The following is a 21,794-nucleotide window of genomic DNA, read 5'->3' as shown; positions in this document are numbered from 1 at the left end:
TTTTTCTTTAACCCATTTAAGTTTTTTTCATAAGGTAAAGATTGAGACATTCGGTAAGTAGGTAAGTTTTTAAGATTCGGTAAGTTTTTAATATTTGATGCTAAGTTAGATAATGGACTTGCCATGAACTTGAATGTGTCAAGAAATCTGATATGGGTTATGGGGGATGTATGAATTGTTTTTGTGAATGAGATGTATTTTTGATCTGTGTTAGGAATAGCAGAAATATCTCCAGATGTCTTTGAAAGTTCATTTAAAATGGATGTGTGTCATCATGAGCGTTGTGAAAAAAGACAGGAATAAAGTTTGGGGGCTTGTAATTAAGATTACAATGGGAATGAGCTGGAACTCTATATTTTCCAGTAAGATGACAATGATCCTTAACTTTGACCTCTTCCTCAATTTTCTCCTCACAAATATGACAGATACTGTTCTTTCTAAATTCCTTTTTCTCTCCCTTTGTTAATGACATTGGTTTATAGTTTTTAACCATTATTTATCTTTGTCTTATACAGTTTTTTTCATAGTCGTCTCACAAACTCTTATGAGGCATCTTCTCTATAAAGTTCGAACTTGTTGTATTCATCACCAACAGATTATTTGATATAATAACAGAAACCACAAGGAGTATGTTTTTCATATTTATTTGTATATGATTTATTTGGATTTGGAGAAACAGTATCTATCTATTGAAGGATATTTTCAAAATCAGCATATATCACAAACAGATGTTTTATAGATTTCTTAAAATCTTTGAATGATATGTTTGAACCTGCTTTGGTAAATTGATTACGGTTGATTTATGATTACTACAATATTTCGAATGTTGATTTAATCGTTCTTTTGTGTGAAAGGAGTTGAGACATCTCTTAAAAGGATACGTTTTACATTTTCTCTTGTATAGTTGTGATTTGGTTAATCTTGATAAATTTTTGATGAAAGCATAATGTGATTTTTTTCCTTTGAAGTAAAATAGAGAAGGTCAATGTGTGTTTCATCATTTTTATAGTTATTTGAAATTTGTTAGAAGCTTTTGGATGAAGCTTTAGAAAGAAAAGATAAGACCATCTGTAATATGCAAGGAGAAATTTGTATTTTTTTCAACAACCCCAAAGATTGAAATCTTGATGAAATAAAGGATGTTAATATATCAGATGAAATGACATTTTGTTCAAGTGTAGTTAAGGACCATTTTAAAATTACCTTTAATAGAAAAAAATGTAGTAGTTGAATCTGTTAATGAAAAAAAGTATATAGATATAGATGGTAATGTTTTTTTTTCTACTAATTAAGTATGAGTCATTATTCAACTGAAGATTTTGAAGATTATGAGAGTGATGAGAGTATCTCTGTTGGAACAGAAGACAGTTATGATTCCGAGAGTTTGTGTTCAAACGATAGTTATGAAAGTAGTTTTATAGATGATTGTGAAAGTGCCGAAGATGACACCGAGGATGAATTTTATTTGAAATAAAGTTTTACTTTATAAATATGAATGGTATATGAGATCTTGAGCCCCTTGAATTCCCTGCTTCTCCATATGACAAATTTGAGAATTGTCCTGCATGTGATGGAATGGGATTAAACAAAGAGTCAAAACCCTATAAACAATGTATATTCTGTGATTATTGGCTGCTCTTAGAGCACCCTCATTCTGGACATTTCCATCTGTCTGTCTGTCCGTGAAACTCTGGTCAAGCCTCGGGGCTAAACCACTCAACCGATTCCAATGAAATTTGGTAGGTACGACCAATATTTCTGGGAATCGTGTGCTTTCGAATATGGGACCCTGGGCCCTAGCAACGGCATAGCAACGGCCCTTTAAAGTGGTCAAAAAATCAAAAAAAATCCAAAATAAATAAATCGAAAAATCGAAGCTTAAAGTTCTGTGCGCAGTCTATCGAGCTCCCTTCATGCCAATTTGCAGCCCTCACAAAAATATTTGTCGGAGGAGATAGGTTTTGGGCGAGTACATGTCGAACATTTTAGAAACGGTTAATTGCGAATTTCTCTAAGAGAAAGAGTCTGATTTTGATGAAACTTGGGTGAAATGTGTACAATGTGGCTCGCATGTACACAAAAATGAATGGTTGCTATGCACACCTCCGTTGCTTTGCAACAGCTAAAATACTTTATCGTACACTTATTGTGGACTGTACAAAAAAATCGATAGCTCCGAAACTGGACCTCCGAGGGACCTGTTTTTTTGTGCCCAAGGAGAGTGTCTTACAGCATCATATAAAAAAATAAAATCTTTAGCGAATAAATAAATGGAATTACCAGGGCTGCCATTTGTTAGTCTCTTTGGAAACATGCCTGAAATTTCACAAGGTGGGTTTCTGGGCACAAACTAAGAGGGCTGTGATCATATTTATTGTGCTAAATTGATTGATAGCATGAACATGAATATCGGCTAGTCGCGTCGGCCAGCTTTCCATCTAGAGCGAGCAGCCATGTCGCCTACCGGCTTGTCCTCTAATTAATGATAATAAAAAATATAAAAAGGAATATAATTATTTTAGATTTACACCAAAAATGAATTACTTTACGAGATTGATTAGAGAAATGAATATAAAGTATGAGGGTGATAACACACCTTTCCTTACAATGGAAGAAACTGAACGTATTAGAGAAATGTTCAAAGGATTGTTGTAATATATTATTCATGGATGTTATTTTCAGGGAAATATCATCACAAGATATTGTATAAATAAAATAATGGATTATCTTGAAATTAAACCTGAACTTAGGATAAAATATAGTTTCTAAAAAAGCCAATAATAAATTAAGTAACCTGTTTTCCAAATATATAAATGAATGATTTTTTTTTTACCCATTTGGGAAAATAATATAAAATTTAACAACCATAAAAATCTTCCAAATTCATTAAGAAGTCTCATAGTTGGTTCAAGTGGATGCAGAAAAACCTGCTTACTTTTAAGGATGCTCCTTATTCCCAACTTTTTAGATTATGGTAATTTAATAATTTTCACAAAGTCAAGTTTTCAACCTGAGTATCAACTCCTCTCACAAGGTTTTAATGCTGGTCTTCAAAAAGAAGATATAATCGGTTGATTTGAACTTCAAAACAAACTAAATGATTACAACATTGAAGATATAATATAACTATTTTGTGATACACAGAGACATAAAAAGAAATCAAAAACGATAACTTGTACTCAGTGCTAATACGATGATATACCTTCTCCCCAAGATTTGGAGAAAGAAAAAAGAACCTCGTTATCTTTGACGATTGTGTTAATGAGAGAAACCAAAAGGTAATGGATAGCTACTACACAAGAGAGAGAGAGAGAGAGAGAGAGAGAGAGAGAGAGAGAGAGAGAGAGAGAGAGAGAGAGAGAGAGAGAGAGAGAGAGAGAGAGAGAGAGACACAGACAGACAGACAGACAGACAGACAGACAGACAGACAGACAGACAGACAGACAGAGAGACAGAGAGACAGACAGAGAGACAGACAGAGAGACAGACAGAGAGACAGACAGAGAGACAGACATTCTTTTTGTAATCGTGTTTATCTTAGTCAATCATACTTTCAACTCCCTCGTTGTTCAATAAGAAACAATGCTAATACTTTCATTTTATTCATTACAGTTAATGGATATAAACAATTTTTGGAGAGACAATTGTTCTGCATTATGGAGTAAAAAGGAATTTGGGGATGAAATGAAGCACATGACTGAAAAATATAAATATATTGTTGTAAAACAAGATGAGATATTAAAATATATATTTTTGTTTTATAAGCAATTACATATATAAATGACAACTATTATTATAAATCTTGTGGGTAAATCTGCTGCTGGAAAAAAAACTTTCATAAATCAAAGTTCTTGTAGAGTACAAATGAGAATATTGTAAATTTTGTAAAAAAACACCATGTGCTTCGTATTGGATCTACAACAACCAGAGCAATGCGACCAGGAGAAGTAGAAGGTGAAGATTATTACTATATTTCAGAAGAGGAACATATGCGATTGAGGAATGAAGGTCAAATATTTGAGGAGGTTTCTCTTGGTCCAATAAAATATTCACATTGTAAGAGTGAGTTAAAGAAACTAAAATCTGGTGGTCTTGGGATATTAAAAACTAATCCAGAAGGAATGAGAAATTATTAAACATCTGAGTGGTAATGGAGTTGAGATTTTATCATTAGGTTTTGCTGTTGATGAAGAAACTCAATGCAAACGTTTGAAAAGCAGAGATACAAGTATTAGTGAAGAAGAAATTACAACTTGTATTAATGTCAATAAATAATTTGATGAAATATTTCAAGAAAAGGATTTATTTGAACACATCTACTTTAATGATGAAGAAAAGGAAAATTTTCCTGTTGACCTTTAAAATTCAGTGAATGATATTTTCCAATAAATAAATGGATGTGAAAGAAAGAGCAAGAAGATTTCAGGAATATCAAGAGTTGGTTTCAAAGGTTGTAAAACTACAGGAAGATATAAAGAAGAAATGCAGATAGAAACTAATGGTTGAAGAAGCATTTGAAAGAAAACAAGAGAAAAATTTTAACTACTTTTAAAAACTTCCCAATAAAAAATTATAGATGCTTCCACAGTTCCCACAATAGAATATACTCCAAAAAAACTTCAAATTTTAAAAGATTTCAGTCAAATGACGGAGGAAGAATTAGAGCATTTAGGAGAATTAGAATATGATGATGAAGGATTATTTCATTAACTGGAAGAGATTAATCAACCCCCTGATTATATTGTGAATGCTCTTCAAAACAATGAATATTCAGCAGATTCAAAAACCATAGCAGGACTTATTCCAACAGAAAAACCAGCAATATTTCATCTTGTTCAAGAAAAGGGATAGATATTTAATGATGAATTAAGGTTCTTGAGTTCTGCTCAACACCCTGTTAGGCCTAGGACACATTTGCTCTACGGCGAGGATACGGCGGCCGTACACCCTCTGAATTGACAGAAACGTGCGGCGGCCACAGAGAAACTGAGGTGGCCTCAGGGTGGCCCTATGCCATTTGGCTATATTTTACAGGCCGTTGGGTCACCGTGGAATTATAGCGCGGAGTTATAACTTTTTTTCATTTCTACGTTCGCCGTAGCAATTCGACAAGCCAAGCTATGACGTAGATGTGTTCCACGTCGACCGTACGTAGGGCGTACGGTGGGCTTGCGTTATTCGTGCGGCTGCCGTAAGCTCTTCTCAATGAAAAATGAATTTTCCCAACCCCCAAAAAATTACGGCGGCCGCACTATTTCCACGGTCGCCGTACGGTGGCCTTGCGATCTGTGTGACTACCTGCTGGCAACGCAGGGTCGACGCACGGTTCCCCTACGCCCGCCCTGCACCTACGTAGGCCTCCGTGGCAGTCTGCATTGACCGTGCGTCCACTGTGCGCTACCGCTAGAGATCGGAGTATTGGTGTTTGCCAATACCGTGGTGCCCCCAGAATCCCAATTTAATTCGTTCCAGGAGGCTGTTCGGATTGCAAAAAGTTCAGATTCCAAAAATATTTTCCCAATAAGAAATAATGGAGTGAATTAATCCGTTTGTGGACCCAAAGACAACCCACTTTCAAGACACTTTAAACTGAAATTACCCATGTTTAAGATAAAATAAGATGAGTAAATGACCTTCGGTGTCGGTGTATTGTATGTAAACTGGTACAATCACCACATCCAAAGGTCCACACAGGCTCGTGCTCCGGCCTGGGTTCCGGTCGCTCGCGCACTCTACGAGCGCGCTGCCCCCAGGGCAGCTCATCAAGCATGATGCCCGCAGCACCACAATCACGTTCATCAAACGCATCGGGCTGACGTAATCATGGATATTCCAAATTACAACTGGTTTTGCTGTAAAATTCAATCCTTGCCCGACAGTCTGTCACACCACGTAATCTGATTGCTTTTTTGTTATTAATTAAAACACAAGATGATTTAAAAAAAACATCTAAAATGAAGGTGAAAACACGAGGTAAGGCCTGTCACATTTGGCTCGGCGGCCGGAGGGTCTACAAAATGTATGGGCACTAGCAATTATAAAGCGGCCACAGTATTTCCACGGTCACATATGTTTTTAGCAGCGTCTCGCGTAGCGAACGCTGCTCATAGAGAGCTCAGCGTGTTCTTCTTGTTCTTCTTCTTGTTCTTCTTGTTCTTCTTCTTGTTAGGGTACCCTGTGAGTACAGGGTACCCTATTGTTTTTCTTCTGTTTATTATTACGCATTATTATTAGGGTACCCTGTGAGTACAGGGTACCCTATTGTTTTTCTTCTGTTTATTATTATTACGCATTATTATTATTATTATTATTATTTTTCCGCCGGCGTTTTGCACCCTTTTTCGCTTTAAAAATCATTTTCTCTGGAACACTAAGTCCGATCGACAGGAAATTTTCACCATAGTATGTATCTTTTTTGATAGCACAATCACGTTATAATTATGACGTCATTGGTCACGTGGTACGGTCGCCATCTTGAAAAAAGCGATAAACTTTGGACATCTGTATCTCGGAAACCGTGCAATGGAAAATTTTTTTGTTTGATACATTTTACTAAGCTCCCTATGGGGAACACGTGTGATTTTTCGTGACGTCATAGGTGAAGCGATATACCGGTGAAAATTCGTCAAGTAGAACGCCATATAGGAAAAATCTGAAAAATTCTGAGCGTCATCTACACCAAAATTCATCGTCAAAAATGTTTTTTTTGACGTCATCGATGACGTAATTCGGCCGCCATCTTGTTTTTTAGTGTTTTTTTTTTAAAAATCTTCTTCTCCAGAACGGCTGTGCAGATTGCGGCGAAACTTAACACGCACATTCTCCCTGAGGTCCTCTTTCAAGTTTGTTAATTTGTTGTTGATACGTCACATGGTTTGGCGGCCATCTTGAAAAAACCCTAAAACCTTCAAACATCTTCTTCTCCAGAAGCGCTGGTCCAATGAAGTCGAGATTTCAGAACTATATTCGGGACATGTATGCGATGCAAGTTTGTTAATTTCGAAGTGATAGGTCACATGGTTTGGCCGCCATGTTGGATTTAAGAAAAATATTAAATAATGTTTTCTCTGGAATTTCATAAGCCATCGAAGCAAAAATTTGCAAGTGCCTTCCTCCCTCAAGTCTGCATACATGATAAAAAATTTTTACCTCAGAAGTCACATGGTTTGGCGGCCATCTTGGATAGAAAAATAGACCTTATCCGATTTACACGAAACTTCATACACTTGTTCAGGTCGATGATGGAAAGCAGAAATTACATTTATGATATCCTCGGTCACAAGGTTCGGCAGCCATCTTGGATTGAAAATGAATAAATTTTAAAAATCTTCTTCTCCAGAAGGGCAAGACAGATGAAGACGAAACTTCACACATATATTCCCCATGAGGTCCTTTCTCAAGTTTGTTAATTTGTTCTTGATCGGTCACATGGTTCGGCGGCCATCTTGAAAAAACCCTAAAACCTTCAAACATCTTCTTCTCCAGAAGCGCTGGTCGGATGAAGGGGAGATTTCAGAACTATATTCGGGACATGTAGCCGATATAAGTTTGTTAATTTCGAATTGATACGTTAGACGGTTTGGCCGCCATCTTGGATTTAAGAAAAATATTAAATAATGTTTTCTCTGGAACCGCTGAACCAAACGAATCGAAAATTTCTAATTATCATCTACCATCGTGTATGCACGCATGGTAAAAATTATGACATCACACGTTACATGGTTTGGCGGCCATCTTGGATAGAAAAACGCACCTTTACCGATTAACACGAAACTTTACAAACGTGTTCCAATACCCAGTTGGAAGCAGAATATAAATTTCTGATGTCATAGGTCACATGGTTCGTCAGCCATCTTGGATTGAAAATGAATAAATTTTAAAAATCTTCTTCTCCAGAAAGGCAAGACAGATTAAGCCGAATCTTCACACATATATTCCCCATGAGGTCCTTTCTCAAGTTTGTTAATTTGTTCTTGATTGGTCACATGGTTTGGCGGCCATCTTGAATTTACCTTAAAAACTTCAAACATCTTCTTCTCCAGAACACCTGATCTGATCAAGGGGAAACTTCACACCCCTATTGCACATGAGTAGGGAATACAAGTTTGTTAATTTCTAATTGATAGGTCACATGGTTTGGCAGCCATGTTGAATTTAAGAAAAATAGTAAATAATGTTTTCTCTGGAACTGCTTAACCTATCGAAGCGAAAATTTGCGTCTGTCATCCTCCATGATATCTGCATACATGGTAAAAATTATGAGGTCACAAGTCACATGGTTTGGCCGCCATCTTAGATTGAAGGATAAATATTAATTCATGTTTACTCTGGAACCACTACTTCTCTATATGCGAAACTTCATATTTATAATTTAGGCTACATGGGAAACAAAAGTTTAAAATTTCAACCTGATCGGCCGTGTGGTTTGGCAGCCAGAATTATTTAATTATTTGAATCTGGTCGCCAGTAATAAGGAAATTGAACGCTTTGTGCTGCCCGGTTCGTAACTTGTCTGTTCCGCGCCGTCTCGAAGCAGGCCTGTGTTTGTATCACCATTAAATAATGTTTTCTCTGGCACCGCTTATCCGATAAATGCGAAACTTTACGACTATGATTTAAGTCTCACGTTGTGTCAGTTGTGTCAAAGGCGGACGGACTGGGTACCCGGTCATCACTGCCAGCAGTTATAAAGTGGCAGTTCTAGTTATTATTATTATTTTTCCGCCGGCATTTTGCACCCTTTTTCGCTTTAAAAATCATTTTCTCTGGAACACTAAGTCCGATCGACAGGAAATTTTCACCATAGTATGTATCTTTTTTGATAGCACAATGACGTTATAATTATGACGTCATTGGTCACGTGGTACGGTCGCCATCTTGAAAAAAGCGATAAACTTTGGACATCTGTATCTCGGAAACCGTGCAATGGAAAATTTTTTCGTTTGATACATTTTACTAAGCTCCCTATGGGGAACACGTGTGATTTTTCGTGACGTCATAGGTGAAGCGATATACCGGTGAAAATTCGTCAAGTAGAACGCCATATAGGAAAAATCTGAAAAATTCTGAGCGTAATCTACACCAAAATTCATCGTCAAAAATGTTTTTGTTGACGTCATCGATGACGTAATTCGGCCGCCATCTTGTTTTTTAGTGTTTTTTAAAAAAAATCTTCTTCTCCAGAAGGGCTAGGCAGATTAAGGCGAAACTTTACAGGTACATTCCCCCTGAGGTCCTCTTTCAAGTTTGTTAATTTGTTGTTGATACGTCACATGGTTTGGCGGCCATCTTGAAAAAACCCTAGAACCTTCAAACATCTTCTTCTCCAGAAGCGCTGGTCCAATGAAGTCGAGATTTCAGAACTATATTCGTGACATGTATGCGATGCAAGTTTGTTAATTTCGAAGTGATAGGTCACATGGTTTGGCCGCCATGTTGGATTTAAGAAAAATATTAAATAATGTTTTCTCTGGAATTTCATAAGCCATCGAAGCAAAAATTTGCAAGTGCCTTCCTCCCTCAAGTCTGCATACATGGTAAAAATTTTTTACCTCAGAAGTCACATGGTTTGGCGGCCATCTTGGATAGAAAAATTGACCTTATCCGATTTACACGAAACTTCACACACTTGTTCGGGTCGATGATGGAAAGCAGAATTTAAATTTATGATATCCTCGGTCACAAGGTTCGGCAGCCATCTTGGATTGAAAATGAATAAATTTTAAAAATCTTCTTCTCCAGAAGGGCAAGACAGATTAAGATGAAACTTCACAAATATATTCCCCATGAAGTCCTTTCTCAAGTTTGTTAATTTCTTCTTGATCGGTCACATGGTTTGGCGGCCATCTTGAAAAAACCCTAAAACCTTCAAACATCTTCTTCTCCAGAAGCGCTGGTCCAATGAAGTCGAGATTTCAGAACTATATTCGTGACATGTATGCGATGCAAGTTTGTTAATTTCGAAGTGATAGGTCACATGGTTTGGCCGCCATATTGGATTTAAGAAAAATATTAAATAATGTTTTCTCTGGTATTTCATAAGCCATCGAAGCGAAAATTTGCAAGTGCCTTCCTCGCTCAAGTCTGCATTCATGGTAAAAAATTTTTACATCAGAAGTCACATGGTTTGGCGGCCATCTTGGATAGAAAAATAGACTTGATCCGATTTACACGAAACTTCACACACTTGTTCGTGTCGACGATGGAAAGCAGAATTTAAATTTATGATATCATAGGTCACAAGGTTCGGCAGCCATCTTGGATTGAAAATGAATAAATTTTAAAAATCTTCTTCTCCAGAAGGGCAAGACAGATCAAGACGAAACTTAACACATATATTCCCCATGAGGTCCTTTCTCAAGTTTGTTAATTTCTTCTTGATCGGTCACATGGTTTGGCGGCCATCTTGAAAAAACCCTAAAACCTTCAAACATCTTCTTCTCCAGAAGCGCTGGTCGGATGAAGGGCAGATTTCAGAAGTATATTCGGGACACGTAGGCGATATAAGTTTGTTAATTTCGAATTGATAAGTCACACGGTTTGGCCGCCATCTTGGATTTAAGAAAAATATTAAATAATGTTTTCCTGGAACCGCTTAACCAAACGAATCGAAAGTTGGCAATTATCATCTACCATCGTGTGTGCACGCGTGGTAAAAATTATGATGTCACACGTCACATGGTTTGGCGGCCATCTTGGATAGAAAAACGCACCTTTACCGATTAACACGAAACTTCACAATCGTGTTCCAATACCCAATTGGAAGCAGAATTTAAATTTGTGATGTCATAGGTCACATATTTCGTCAGCCATCTTGGAATGAAAAATAATATCTTAAAACGCCTTTTTCTCTGAAACGACTTGACAGATCGAGGCGAAACTCCACCACTATGACCGCCTCTCCATGACGAATAAAAAGTTCTCACCCCCTTTTGAGGTACGACGCAACGTTTGGCAGCCATAGTGGATTGAAGGAAAAATATTAATTAATGTTTACTCTGGAACTACTGCATCAATAAATGTGAAACATCACCTTTATGGTGGAACAGTCATGCGGAATGAGGGTTTGAAACTTCAACGGGATCGGGCCCAGGGTTTGGCAGCCATGTTGGTTTTAAGAAAAATATTAAATAATGTTTTCTCTGGAACTGCTTAACCTATCGAAGCGAAAATTTGCGTCTGTCATCCTCCATGATATCTGCATACATGATAAAAATTATGAGGTCACAAGTCACATGGTTTGGCCGCCATCTTAGATTGAAGGATAAATATTAATTCATGTTTACTCTGGAACCACTACTTCTATATATGCGAAACTTCATATTTATAATTCAGGCTACATGGGAAACAAAAGTTTAAAATTTCAACCTGATCGGCCGCGTGGTTTGGCAGCCACAATTATTTAATTATTTGAATCTGGTCGCCAGTAATAAGGAAATTGAACGCTTTGTGCTGCCCGGTTCGTAACTCGTCTGTTCCGCGCCGTCTCGAAGCAGGCCTGTGTTTGTATCACCATTAAATAATGTTTTCTCTGGCACCGCTTATCCGATAAATGCGAAACTTTGCGACTATGATTTAAGTCGCACGTTGTGTCAGTTGTGTCAAAGGCGGACGGACTGGGTATCCGGTCATCACTGCCAGCAGTTATAAAGTGGCAGTTCTAGTTCTTCTTGTTCTTCTTCTTGTTCTTCTTCTTCTTTTTATTCTTCTTGTTCTTCTTGTTCTTGTTCTTGTTCTTCTTGTTCTTGTTCTTCTTGTTCTTCTTGTTCTTGTTCTTCTTGTTCTTCTTCTTGTTCTTGTTCTGAAGACAAAACCTTAATCTCTCGGACTCGGCTCTTGTATATACAAGATCCGGATCGCCTTAAATATTGAGCACATGTACACATCCTCACATAGACGGTGCCTTTTGAGAGCGTCTATCATGAACTTTTAAATATATTCGGACATTTGCTTTAAAGTTTCGAAAAGTTGACGTTACTATTTAAAGATTATTCCATTTATCGTATTGTAATTTCATAAATAAATTATATATTTTGTAAATGCACGATATATCGAAAATACGTAAATACATTATGACGGGTTTCGCTATTGGTTTAATGAAGGCACGTGACGAAATATCGGAAGTTGTTGTTGTTGTTTTGTTTTTTTTAGCCGACAAAACCTTTAGGTTTTGGACGCTGCTCTTGGACACATTTGTCCTTGTTATTTTTCGGGTAGCCACACGGCGTATTTATAAATTGTGGAGACCGAAAACATGGGTGTGTCGTACGGTCTTTGATTTGATGTCGCACGGTGACCTTAGGGCATTCCTGCGGCGGCCATAGAATTTTGAAGGCGGCCATAGATACATATGTGTATGTATGTATATGTATATATATATGTATGTATGTATGTATGTATGTATGTATATATATATATATATATATATATATATATATATATATGTATATATGTATGTATATATATAAAATATGAGCCTGGTGTTGGCACAGTGGTTAGGGCAACGGCTTGGGATCCAAAAGGTCCTGAGTTCAAGCCCCGTTGGGCCACTGAATTAATACACCAGGGGGTTGCCTCAGCCTGTCATCCTTCCGAGGTCGGCGAAATGAGTACCAGTATACTGGGCCGGTGTATACCCCGGTTAAAATAGGTGTATCGTATCCCTGTGTCGTAAGAGGCGACTTGGGTTGCGTCAGGAAGGGCATCCGGCGTAAAACATGTGCCAAATCACTATGCGGATCATACGGATGATCCGCTGTGGCGACCCCTTACGGGAGCAGCCGAAAGAAGAAGAAGATATATATATATATATATATATATATATATATATATATATATATATATATATATATATATATATATATATATATATATATATATATATATATATATATATATATATATATATATATATATTAGCTGGAAATGCATTCACTCCATTTTATTTTGATACATTTTAAGTTTTATTACAAACGAAAAACTTCATTACCATTCAACCTATTAAGGAGATTAGAAAAGAAATATTGTTATGGTTTTAGGAACAGTATGCACTCAAACATACAGCGGACCCAAAGTTAGTTATGCCGTTAAGTATATGTGTAGACAGATTCCCTCCTCGTGTTTAGTGGGAAACCGAAGGGGTGCTATGCGATGTTTTTTTTAGTTAGGGTAATAAAAATTTTAATATTCCATCCCCCATCACGATCCACTGTCCACCTGCTGTATCCGAAGGCCCGTTGGCCGGGGCAAAATATTTGTGTTGTGGCTTCTTCTTAATGAGTCCAGACACGCGTGGAGGGGGGTTGGAGGCGGGTTTCTCCCAGCATGGCTGAAACCCTGCCCAAAAAGGGTGGACCCATGGAGGCCGTATCCAATCAGGGTGGACAGTGGCGTCAGCTTCACCAAGGCCCCTCCCCGCTGAGAGAGATCTATAAATTACGAAGCGATCCTCAGCGAAGAGTCCTTGGCTGGGAGATAAATTACGGCACCATCCTGAGAGGGTAGAGAGAGAATTCTGTGTGGGTCGGCCATGTTAGCTGGAGTCTGAGGTTGGAGAGAAACAGTGTTGGAGCGAGACATTGGTTGGAGAGAGACGGTTGGAATAACGGGTTGCCAAAGAAAGGAGGGTCATGACACGGAGGGTCTGCCCACATCTCGCCTCGGCGGCAGCCCGATCTTGACCGGGTCCCTCGTGAGTCTTGTCGGCGGCCCTGATCCCCCATCTCGGACTCTGCTCTGCTCCACCCAGGCTACTTCACGGACACGGTCTCCATGCGTCTGGCTGTGGGCCGAGCTGCATGACCACTGGCAGGTGACGCACCATAGAGCATCCCTTCCCTCCAACGTGCAGGTACCCCAAAAGAACTGCGACCTCAGCTCACCTTCTCCCTGGCTGCGGGGGTCCTTTGCAGTACACCTGGGTTTATTTTCGTCTGAGTGCGCGTCTGAGTGTGTGGCGCCGTCTTTAAGTACAACTGTTTAAGTGTTTGATCATTGCAAATCTTGCCTGTATATCCCGTGTTCAGTTGCTCTGAGTCCTTTTGTAAGTTGTTTGTAAATAAACCATTATTAGAAATGTTCCCAGTTCGTTTTCGTCTTTTCCTTCATTGGTCCTGCATGGTTCGGATCTGAGTTTAGCTGGGTTTTTCTACCCGATAATCTATTTCCATATCCGAGCCAGGACGTTCTTGGCGGGTCCGCTCGGCTGCATCCGAACCGGAAAGGTAGTTGGTAGTTGGTAGAGTGATGCAGTTTGGGCAAGACGTACCGAGGGCGTGCTTCCCCGGTAGATGACACCGCATGGTTAATTAGGTAAATTGGTTCCAGACAAAAAGACCCTGACCTACGTTATGCAGTGGAGGTATTGGTGTCCACGGTCGGTTAAGCGACCCGCCCCGTCACGGAATTATCCGTGAGCGACGGCCTACAATTCCGGGAGTCTGGTGGGAGACGACGTAACTTTCCCCACCTCGCGGTCGTTCTCGCCACCGGACCTCCAGCCCGCAACAATATTTTTTTCAGTTCAGTTTATTTCCACTCTTGAATCATTTAAACAAAAAATGCAACAAACGTGCATCATATTATGGGAACAGTGGAGGAACCTGAATAAAAGAAAGCATGACTTGTATGATTTCAGTTCCCAATAGCAATGGATTGTGATTAAAAATATGAAGAGAATATTTTCTTCATTTTCCGAGTGGAACGAATTTCTTTGCAATGAATAGCAATTTCTTGGTCTCCCTAATTGAAGAAACATTTTGTCATTCGTCTCTTCTCACTTAAAAGCCTCTGTCACCAAAATGTTAGTGGTAATATAACCTTGTATACAGGTTCTTGCTCAAGAAATGTGATTGTTTTCATGTTGCAAGCAGATTGGTCATTCTTTTGCAGTCTCTGTTTCCTATTGCCCTGCCTGCATGCTCTACCAGGGATGTGTTGATGCCTGCAGGCATTGACATGAGTCCCGTGGAATTATTTCACGAGGACATTCTTGCAGAGAGGTGGCCTATCATGGACATTGCAAGACCTCATACCACCAACATAGCAGAGCAGAAGCAGGAAGGTTGTGACTCATGGGTGGATGTGCATAGAGAGGCACCTTTGGAAGTCGTGGCTGAAGATGAAAGTATATCGCTTGAGCAGATGCCTTGTGAGCCATTGTTGAAATCGGTTTGAATAATTTGAGGTTTGGTTTGATTTCTGTTCACCTCTGCATACAGCATATACATAGCTGCTTTGCCCGCTTAACATGATGTGCAGCATGGTGTGCACACTAACTCAATGACTCATTCAGTGATGAACTTACTTCTTAAGAAAAAAAAATTTGCAGAGTAGGTTCGCAAATTGACCTGTTTTTGTTGCCTCGATCGAGCAGCAAGTTCATCAGGTTTGATCAGATACTTGAGAAGTGATAGAGTTCTATAACACTTCGACCTCCAACTAAAGTGTTATGACCATTTTAAACTCAAATCTAAAACACTGTAATTCCTAAGGTAGTGATATGATGCTTCAACCCCAAAGTATAGTGGTGTTCATTTTCAATCCCATACTGAAACCGATGACACTGACCCCCAACTAAACTGCTCTTATCATTTTTGACTGTCAGAATAAAGCCTGTAACCCTCTGACCCCACAACTAAAGTGATCTGACCATTTAAGACACTAAATCTAAATGTATGATGCTATTTAGACCCGAATGTAAAATGCTCTGAAACTTTTTGACCCCTAAAGTAAAGTTTGTCTACATTTCCACACCCTCGACTTCTATCACCCTGCGTAATCTCAAAAGTACCCAACAACGTACCTCCGTTTTATTTTGTTGATTCCTTTCATTCACTTAAACTGCGATCCTATCTTCCCATTTTCTCATCTCCAATGCAAAAAATCTCTAAATATGGTGAGGATGAATCTACAAAATTGCCATATTTTGACCAGCAAGGGACATTGCATCAGGAAGCATACTGTCGTTAACTGAAAATCTCTTCTGCACTCTCAAAATATTGGCAAGGTGGGGTGGGGGGAGAGGTGTTGGCATTGGTGATGTGAGGGGGGTCGAGGTGCGGAGGGGGGGGCATTGCTGATGTTGGGTGGGGGGGGTTTATACTGGCGATATGAGGTGAGGTGGTTGAGGAGAGAGGTGTATGCACTGTGCTGTAAGGTGGTTGAGTGGGGAGGTGTTTGCACTGGTGCTGTGAGGTGGTTGGGTGAGAGGTCGGTAGTATTGGTGATGTGAGGTGTTTGGGAGGGGTTAGCATTGGTCATGCGAGGTGGAGGAAGATTGGTGTTGGATTATACACCTTGTTTTTATTATGACAAACTATTTTTAAATTTGAATTGGCACAACAATCAGTTTTGTAAGCCTTGTTTTGGATGTGTTTGTTTATTAACTAATTAACCACTGTTCACTTCCTGTACATAACTACTTTATTAATTGTTGCATTGGTAACTTTAACCTGCATGAAATTGGTGGAATCTCTTATCACAGTTTCTTAAAACTTTGTGACAACATAAGTTTAGTGCATTCAATTTCATTTGTTACAATTTTGAACATTCTGAATGAATTACCTGCCATTTTAATATGTAAAATAATTTAAATATACACCTGTATCTGCAATGCACACCTATGGGCTGTGATGAGTTCAGTGGAAAAGAAGGACTTGTTGGCCCCACCAGAGAAAACCAGGTATTTGCTCCTGACCCCTGAACCCCATCTCCTGACTCTTGACTCTTGATTGAAGGTCAGTTTGGAAATGTAGTTCTTCTCAGAGAGGTCATGGCTGTTGGTGAGATTCTGGTTCAAAGGATTGAACTACTTTTTGTGGTTGATCAGCAAAGTCGGTCTTTGGGTTGACTCGTGTGTCCATAGGGAGAGATGCCTGGATTGATTGTCACATTATAGATACCAGACTCGTTTTTCTCAAGGTTGACTGATAGAGATGCAGCTACTGCCAATCTACTGATGGGATGAGGATCAGTTTTAAACCATTTTCAAATAACTGACATTCATGACGAACAAATCTCTTCGACGTGCTCAATCTTTCCTGTTCTGTTGCTCTTCGAGCCATTGTTACTCGTTTTTGTTATTCCTTTTGTATGTCCATCATCCCCACCCACTATCCCACTCCCAATGCCCTTTGTTTCGCTGTAATCCTCCTGACATTTGTAATTCAGTTCCTCCATGAGCCGAGATCCTTGTGTAGAAAAAAATAATGACCACAATGTTTTCACAACCTGTGACAAAATCCGGCAACGGGCTGATTGGTATAATGCGCATTTAAAGCACTCTTAAAAGATGAACAGCATGATTGGGAAACACACATTTAATGTGCTTATTAAAAAATTAACTCAACACCTCTCATCCATGTCAGCCTCCACCACCGTTATATCAGAACGAGCTGATTTGTCACACGATCACGTATTGTTTAAGTCCAAAATGGGATTGCATAATGCGATGTTTTTGTTTTTTTTCTCGTGAGGCGAGTACCGAGCATGCTGGTGGGCTTGATTAATCCTTACGAATAATTTTTATTTGACATTGATTCGATTTTTCGGGGTCCCTCGTCGTGAGTAACGCTTGACCAAAATAAAGCCAATGGAAATGCGACGCAACAAACATGGGATGTGTTTAATCAGCAGAGGCCTACAGGCCTGATGTCTTCAGCCCACCAGAAAATCAAGATGGTGACCATATTATTTTGCGTGGGTGCCATGGTGGGTAGAGTCAAGCAACAAATGTGGGTGGGGTCCGGCAACTGTCCGACCAGTAGGTGCACATTTCAAAAATCGACCCCCAACAAGAACAACACCAAACGTGTAGCTCTTGTAGACCAGCAACATGTCGCAGGTAAAAAGTGTCAGGATAGCTCAGAGGTAGCATGGTTGTCTTTGAGCTGTCTCATCTGAGTTTGATTCTTGGCATGACTGTAAAATGTCATCCTGTTACTTCACAGGTAGAGCATTAGTTGCATCAATATAATGCCACTTTCCAGAGTCCAGCCATTCTGCCTTGTCATGTGCAGTCTGTTGCAATACCATTTGTGGTAAGAAAGAGGATGCAGACGATGCACACATGAGAGAATTTATTCTCCGGGCACTACCTGATATTGGAGGAGGAGGATAGGTCAGAGACTTTGTTTTTAAGATGAGACTGATTGTTTCTCTGGCTTGCCTGAGAATGGACACTTTTGTTTTGTGTCTTGTTGAGTGGCCTCAGATTATCATCCCCAGTCGGGTTCACTTTCTCACTACGGAAGTGGTGAGGTCCTCAATTCCTTGATGGCAATGTTGAAGACCAGTGGAATCAGGTGAATTTCCAGTCTCTTTGGCTGTTGGGTAGGTCTCTGACTGTAGTAAATGAAATTGAGACTTTACAAGGATGTGGTCATTGGAGCAAAGTGAAGAGATTCAGATGAACATTCATCATTCATGTTCGCCAAGACCTGAGTTGAAAAGATAACCAAATGAGTCAGGGCTCCTGTTTCAGAGAAGACTCACAGCAATGCAGATGAGTGAGTGAGTGGTTGTGGTTATACATACTCATAGCCAGCTAGTGTTGGCAGTTGGCACCATGGGTGAAGAGAATAGAGTGTTGTTTATGGAATTGTCTCTCTTGGCAGAAAGCAAGATTTATATTGTGTTGTCATCAAAAGGGAGATGATGCACCAGACAAAGGAACAGGTGGTGATGAAAGGGTGTGTGGGTCGTAAAGTGCTACAGAGCATGGAATTGCTAATGGTGATGTCAACACTGTCACTGGGGTGAAAGCGAGATCTGTCATTTTGGTATGGAGTTCAACCAGGAGGAGATGCATACGAGTCAGAACATATTTTGTGAGATGAAATATATGGCAAGGCGAATATTGAACTTGTTAACAAAATAGTACGTACTTGTTTACAACATATATGTACAAGAGAACAGATATGGGTACTGTGTTGTAAGAAATGAAATGCCAATAATCATTCTCCTTATTTTGTTTGTAGGACTTTTCGGGGATGATGAGATTGTTTTTGAAGACTGCACAAAACCCACAACCCCACAAGCGGAGTGTGATTTCACAAGCGGTTTGGGTATGATGGAGTCACTCACAGTTTCTTCCAGTCACGCAATGAATAACTCACAGCTGGAATTTTCTTCTGCACAGCCACTGTTTGATACCCCCATTGATATGACCTCTGAACTCCAGCACAGTCATCCAAAAGCAGTGGAATTAGCTTTAAAATCCTTACTACCTTCACCAACTGACCTCACATAGATCATGTGAAAAATTGGTAAACTGGACAATAAGGTAACAAAACCTGCTCCATAAAGCATTGGTGTATTGTCCAAGATGCTGAAAATGCAAGTTTAATTCCAAGCTTCCAAACAACGTGGTTTTTCACCCTCATGTCTCGGTGATCGGATATATGATGAGTTCATTTTATTGGGAACACTAAACTCCCATGTCTCTGATTCTCACTTGGGAAAACTTTTTTTTGCAGTCGTATCCTGATGTGGGTTGCATGCTTTTGACAATGACTTCATCTTCCGAATCATAACCATAGATGCCGGATGGCGGTGCAGAAGAGTTAATCGATATTATTTATGTACTTGTTAACTCGCATGTACATCACTATGTGTTTGCACAACGTTCACTTACCAATCATGAAGCACAGCTACCATAACGGTCCACTCTTTCATTCTTTCCTCCTCATCGTCATGTAAGAAGAAAAGCAAAAGTTTGTCAGATTAATCACCACTTGCAACGCTTTGTTTACCTCTGCAACGTGACAAATGGCACACCAAGGTTGAATATTTTTCCATGGTATTTTTTTGTCTCTTTTGTGATTGCACTTACTGTGGAGTCATTAAATTTTACAGAAAATGTGTTTGTGGCCATTCTTATTTGTAATATTAGTTTGAATGGGACATTATTGTGCTTGAAACTTTCAGGGTATTGGTATTGGTAAACCATTTGGTTGCTTGCATAAGATCTTGTCATGCCTGATGCCACATGTTTTCTTTTGAAGAGCTCACTCCACTTTTGTCTGTCTGAGTCCACTGACTGATTGCCATCCAGATGGTTTATTGGTCCCTCAGCTCCTTTTCCACCATACACCACCAGCTTTCTGGTGGTCATCCCACCCTCATTCAACCTTTAGGATTCCTGTGCATTGCTCTTTTTGTCATGATGATTTCCATGCGTAGTACATGCCAAATCCATCTCCACTTGGTCATTTTAATTTCTTCCATGAGAGTTTTCCCTCCCCATCCTTTCTACCTTCTTCTTGCTCACTCTATCTGGCCAGGTTTGTGGAATCTTTTTGTGATATCTATAAATAAAGTATTCTAGTTTATGTGCAATGACTTTTGTGACTTTCTATAGTTCACAGCCAAATAGTAGAACCAATTTTACACTGCTGTACAAAATTTGAAACTTCCTCCTTGTGTTGTACTTTTTGTCATTGACCCATTTCTCTCATCCTCATAAATACTACTCTCTTTTCTGTATTCTTTGAAGAAATATTGAGTCACCCCCCACCCTACACCCCTCCATTTTTTTCCTGTTTTCGTGACCATTTATCCTTGATACATAAACTTGTCAACATCTCATGTTCATATTTAATTTTTGAAGCATTCTTCACTCCACCTCAAAAATAATCATAAAGTAGAGCGAAGTCGATGGCACATGTCGTAGAAGTACTCTTTGTCCACCCAGGGTCAGGAGAATCCTTTTTTCACGTACGTGGAGGAAGAACACGGAATAGCATTCAATGAACTTCACTAACTAGGATCCTGAAGCAATCCCTCTTGTACTAAAGGAAGGATGGGTGGAGGGAGTAGATGGGAGAAACACAGGTCAGAAGAGAAAACAATTTCTGCATCTTGAACTTTCCCATAGATATTGAATTGAATAAAACTGAGTGGCTAGTTCCCATCGAAACGGAATGGGAAGAGAACATATCAGGTGGTCAGGCAAGTGAGGCCTGGAGCTGACCTAAGCTCAAGCAATCAGAATAGAGCACAAACAACTCTCAAGGTTGCAAAAGGAGTAACAAAGTTGAGTTCATGCAGCTGCCAAGAGAACAAGGGGAATCGGTGACTGTTATCACTCTGGCATGTTTCCCAGACTTGGTAAAGAAAACGCTCTCGGCCTTCCTAACATAAAGTCTTTCGTGCAGGCTAGCTGCACACGAGCCACTCGACATATCCATTTGAATTACGGACTAAAATGAATTTGTGTTATATCAGGTAACAAATGATATGTTATATTATATATTGATATGTTTAATCGATATAACTAAGTTTGACTGGAGCTCAAACAGCATCTCCAAGTTATCGGGTTTAATTACTTTCACAAATACATGTCAAATCAATGGCAAGCACATTGTTTAATAGGCACAAAAATATCAAAAAGACATCTCTTTTAGCCATTATATGAGTTCTATTGATATGAGATATTAATATGAGTTCAATTAATATTCAGTGGATAATGAGGTTACAGTTCTTATTAATGCCTGTATTCAATCAGATTGATTACAAGATTACTAAAAGAGGAAATCCACCTCAACACACACCATCACAATTCCCCACGCTTAACACCGAAAGCAAAGTTTTCTGTTTTGACCCCTGTGACTCCAAGTCCCCACCCTCTGGGGCATGATCCTGGGGGTCAAATTAAAAAAAATAATGACATATGTCATTCAGCCCCAATGTTGATTGCATATACAAAGTTTCATTGAAAAATGTTTTCAAAAGTGCCTGTAATTGCATTTTTTGGTATTTGACCTTTTGACCCACCCCTAGGAGGTGGGGGTGAA

The 21,794-nt window shown here is 39.2% G+C and overlaps 1 long non-coding RNA gene across 1 annotated transcript; it reads left to right on the top strand.

Moving 5' to 3' along the window:
- Window positions 1-12,931: 12,931 nt before the first annotated feature.
- LOC147030055 (uncharacterized) lies at window positions 12,932-20,330 on the top strand. The gene is made up of 2 exons (XR_015056204.1): window positions 12,932-15,148; window positions 18,978-20,330. It is a non-coding gene; the product is annotated as an uncharacterized LOC147030055 (long non-coding RNA).
- Window positions 20,331-21,794: the final 1,464 nt, after the last annotated feature.

The sequence above is a fragment of the Eptatretus burgeri genome, chromosome 3 (assembly GCF_056783735.1).
Source record: "Eptatretus burgeri isolate ZD-2024b chromosome 3, Ebu_testis_v1, whole genome shotgun sequence".
In the NCBI taxonomy this organism is placed as follows: Eukaryota; Metazoa; Chordata; class Myxini; order Myxiniformes; family Myxinidae; genus Eptatretus; species Eptatretus burgeri.
Note: the sequence above shows the minus strand (reverse complement) of the source record. Positions and strands in the feature narration are given on the sequence as shown.